Raw genomic sequence first — 4,592 nt, 5'->3', positions numbered from 1 at the left:
TTAAATATGGGTACTAGAAAATGTTTATGGAGATATATACGTGTTAGGAAGAGAGAGAGAGAGAGAGATGAATTACTGAAGCGTTTTGCTGCTTCGAGTAATTCCAGGAGAAGGAAAGGACGTGTCACTCAAAGCGTAATCTCGCTTCGAGTAATCATAGAAAAGAAAAAGAGTGCGAACTATTTGAAGCGATTTCAACGCTTCGTGAGTTCACACGGAAAGAAGGAGATGCAAGTTACTCACAGCGTAATCTCGCTTCGAGTAATCGCAAGAAGGAGGAAAGTGCGAACTATTTAAAGCGGTTTGACGCTTCGCGAGTTCGTAGGAAAAGAAAGAGATGCGAGTTACTCAAAGCGTTATCTCGCTTCGAGTTATCGCAGAAAGAAGAAAGTGCGAACTACTAGTGGTTCGACGCTTCGTGAGTTCGCAGAGAAAGAAAGGGATCCGAGTTACTCAAAGCGTTATCTCGCTTCGTATTATCGCAGAAGGAAGAAAACAAGAGAGAGATGAGAGTTACTCAAAGCGTTATTTCGCTTCGAGTAATTATAGGAAGAAGAAAGTGCGAAAAAGGAAAAATAAAAACGGAAGGATGTCTTTATTAGGTTGAAGAGGACGACAGAAAACTGTAGATAGTCGCGGAAAAGAATGTTAATAAATCTTAAATGGTCGCGGAAAAGAGTATTAAAAAATACTCACTGTTTCTGGTAGAGAGAGGAACCCACAAATCTTTATGTGAGGAGTCTTTGCAAGGATCGGCGGTCGCAATTGACTTCTACCAGAGTTTTCCTTAGCAAGGAGTCGACGGAATCGAACTGCAAGGTTGTTGCCCGATCGCAAGAACTCCGCACCAAATTCAAAGAGTCAGGCAGCACTTCGTGCCGTAGGTGTCTAGGTTGATAGTTAACTGACTGATCTGTCCTCGCGAAGGGCTCTTATATACTATATGCAAGGTACATTGTTTTTTTCGGACTTTGGACTTTGACTCGATGGTGATTCACCCTGTTTCGAGTGTTATCGTTTCGAAATGTAGAAGTGACTAATGATTTTTTAATTTTTGGGAAAGCTTTTCCAAAAATAGAAGTGATTAGACATATTTTTCATTCTATGAGTCATACTGCCACTAGGCGTGCATGTGTGATTCGAACATCGATAAATATATATATATATTTTAGTTTTCAATATTTGCAGTTATTTGTGGTGATATTAATTATTTTATTCATTAAGAATCGATCGGTCATGCTGTTGACTCTCTATCCTAGGGATACTGCAAGTGATTCGCATTTGAGAAACAAATTTTCTCTACGAAAGAAAAGAATCGTGGAGTCGTTAGGACGTAACACTAATATATTTTGCATTTTACTATCAATTTCTCGGAGTATTTCATATTAGGAGCACAATTTTTGACTTTGCGATTTGCTCACTTTTTACATTTCTTTAATTTTCAAAAAAATGGAATTTGAATTAAATTTTATATAACAAAATAATTAGATATAACAGGGCAATAGGAGTCAAGTACGGTAATTCTTATGCAAACCAATACGGTTAACAAAACAACTTTATTAATAATTAATCCGCTTACATGTTTCGGCTCACTTTTGAGCCATTCTCAGAGACAATATAATATAGTTACAAAAAATTTTTTTTTACAAACTAATTCATTTCAGTGAGCCACCTCCACCTATTAACGGAAACTATAATATAAAAACAAACTCTAATAATAATCTAAAACGTATTAAAATTATTAAAAGGTAAATTTGTTGGAAGCAAAAACGATTTATTGTAAAATGATAGAAGGTAGTTCACTAAAACAAAAATTCACCATATCGCAAACACTTAAATTCTGTCGGTTTAGTCAAAATCCAGTCTTTGACCATTCAGCGAATCAGTGTCAATTATGTTGAAATTAATGAATAACTTTTAATACACCTAAAATGTTAATCGCAAAAAGAATGGAAAAAGGAAGGAAAAAAACTCTGATATTAATTATAGTCCAAACGGACATTAAAACCAAAACTGAATCTTTAATAATTTAATCTTAATGTAAGAAAGAATGTACACTAATTAGCTGGCAATAACAACGTTCCGATATTTATAGTCTGTCTACAATTGGAAAGTAGGCCTTGGGAAGCCCCTCTAAGTCTGTCTGCAAGAGGCCACGTGTCTGTCTCCTGATGTGTAGCATCTCTGACACCAATCTCTTTCTGTATTGGGGTCCCTCATTCAAAATAGCAATATTTTCCTAATCGAACTCGTGGTTCTCTTCCAATTCGGTGCTCAATTATGACCGAATGTGTGGTTGTATTCCACCGAATATGATTCCTGTGCTCAGTTATTCTCGTCTTAAGCTGTCTTCCTGTTTGTCCCACGTAGCTCGCATCGCAATCTTTGCAACAGATCTTGTATATCACATTAGATTTCTTTTCATGCAGAAGCGGATCCTTATGTACCTTGATGAATTCACGCAACTTATTAACACTATAAAATGATATTTTAATACCCTCGCTGTTTAATTTATTGAATTTCTTGAAAAACATCGGAACGTAAGGAACAGTAAACCATGAAGGCCCTGCGCTTTCGATATTATCATTATCCCGTTTCTTTTTCTTAAAATTAATAATGTTTTTCAATCGTTTATTAATGCTATCAAAAATAAATTCTAACAGATAATCATTCTCCAACAAGATTTTAATTACAAAACAAAAATTATCAAGATAAAATTTAGGATTAAAAATTAAAATTACTTTTAATTTTTAATCCTAAATGCCGACCAAACCGGCAATCGTGCCCCTCTTTTGAGAAATCGGGTGATGAGACAAGAAATTCAAATACCTTCCCGAAAACGTTAATTTATGGTACCAATCAAATTCGATTTTATTATTATTAATAATTAAAGTAACATCCAAAAAGTTTAACCTATCGTCATCGACCTCCATGGTAAACTGAATCCTCGAATCGGTTGCTGAGAGTTAAAAATGTCGAGAACCGAATTAATGAAAGTGGTAGGTACCGCGCCATAATTATATCGTCTTATTACATATCTATAATAAAAGAGTAAAAGAGTAAATAAAACAGTGATCGAATCAAAGACAAGGCTCTACTTTTCAAATTTCATATGATCAGATCAGCAATGACGGGAGATAACGGAGAGCCCATGGGAGTGCCATAAATTTTATATAACGTTATTTTAAAGCTTATTAAATTCCCTTCAAAATGACCTATTATTTTTTTAAATTCTGCCCATAGACTTCCAGCATTTATCCAAAATGAACTCGGTATCTCATAATAGGGGCCTTTCTTCTATATCAGTCAAGTATATATTTACTCACCATATATAGGTTTTTTTAGTACCCATTAAGTATATACAGGAGTCATCATGTCCGGTGTATTTTTAAAAATGAATTAAGTAGTTCAAAAAATATTTAAAAATTTTCATGTAGCTTCCTTAACTATTCTAAATGAAGGATTTACATAATTTAACAAATCTATTTTTTTTAATATTTTATTTTTGCAAATATATAAACACAAATGTGAGTATGGTAATGGTACGTTCAAAAATTTGTAACTTTTGATCAAATCAATGAAATCTAATAATTAAAAAAGAAAATAAAGTTCAAAGTTCATATTTTAAGAAAAAATATGCTAACAAATTTTTTTAATTTAAATGCTTAAGTTCGGGAAAAAAATCAATTCTCCTTGTTTAATATTTAATAAACAACAAGGATGAAACGACGCTTAACGCATTATGAACGCCAAAGCGAACGCAGCCAAAGTCTTACAATTTCGAAACCTATAAAAACAAGCATTTCTATGAAAAATTGACATTTAACTTTAAAAAATTTTTTATTTAAAATCTGTAATCTCATACATTTTCGTAAATAAAAAAATACATACGGGATGACATTGTAAGAGAACGAAGAAACCATTCTCTTACACTGTCTTCTCTTCTGCGGAGCGATTTAACATTTTTATTCTAAGATAAACTGAATAAAAATTTTTTCATTATGTATTTTACTTATATATAAAAATAGTCAAAAAACGCGAAAAAAATCATTTTCTTATTTGTACGACAAATATGCATTGAATGTATACCAGGATCGTTTGTACCTTCGCTCGATTTTGAACATCCGTTGCTCAGCGAGAAAATGATGTCCATTGCTGGGCTTTCACGGGTATTTTCCTTTGCTCCACAGATTTTTTTAGGAGTAGAACGGCGCGCCTGTACTCATTTGTTTTCAAAATATTCAAAACTATAAAAATCGCCAGGACACAAATGACCCCCATATACACACCCTAATAGCACAGATCTCCAAGGAATGTTCCATAGAACATTCAGAGGATATCCCTATGTCCCAAGAATGTTCGCCAGAACGTCCCTCGAATAAAGTGTGCTATTAGGGCAGTAAGGGTTAAATATCATTAAAACAAAAAACAGATCTTGCTCGTTATTGAAAACACAATAATTAACTATAAATGACAGTCAAAGACGAGCGAATAATATGATTGTTCCGGAATCATTGTTAATTTAAATGTATTCTCGGGGATGGCAAGTAAACAGCTCACCGACACCGAGCCGACACCGTTCAAAACATGCG

The sequence above is a fragment of the Trachymyrmex cornetzi genome, unplaced genomic scaffold, assembly GCF_001594075.2.
Source record: "Trachymyrmex cornetzi isolate Tcor2-1 unplaced genomic scaffold, Tcor1.1 scaffold388, whole genome shotgun sequence".
NCBI lineage: Eukaryota > Metazoa > Arthropoda > Insecta > Hymenoptera > Formicidae > Trachymyrmex > Trachymyrmex cornetzi.
This window is presented reverse-complemented; position numbering follows the sequence as displayed.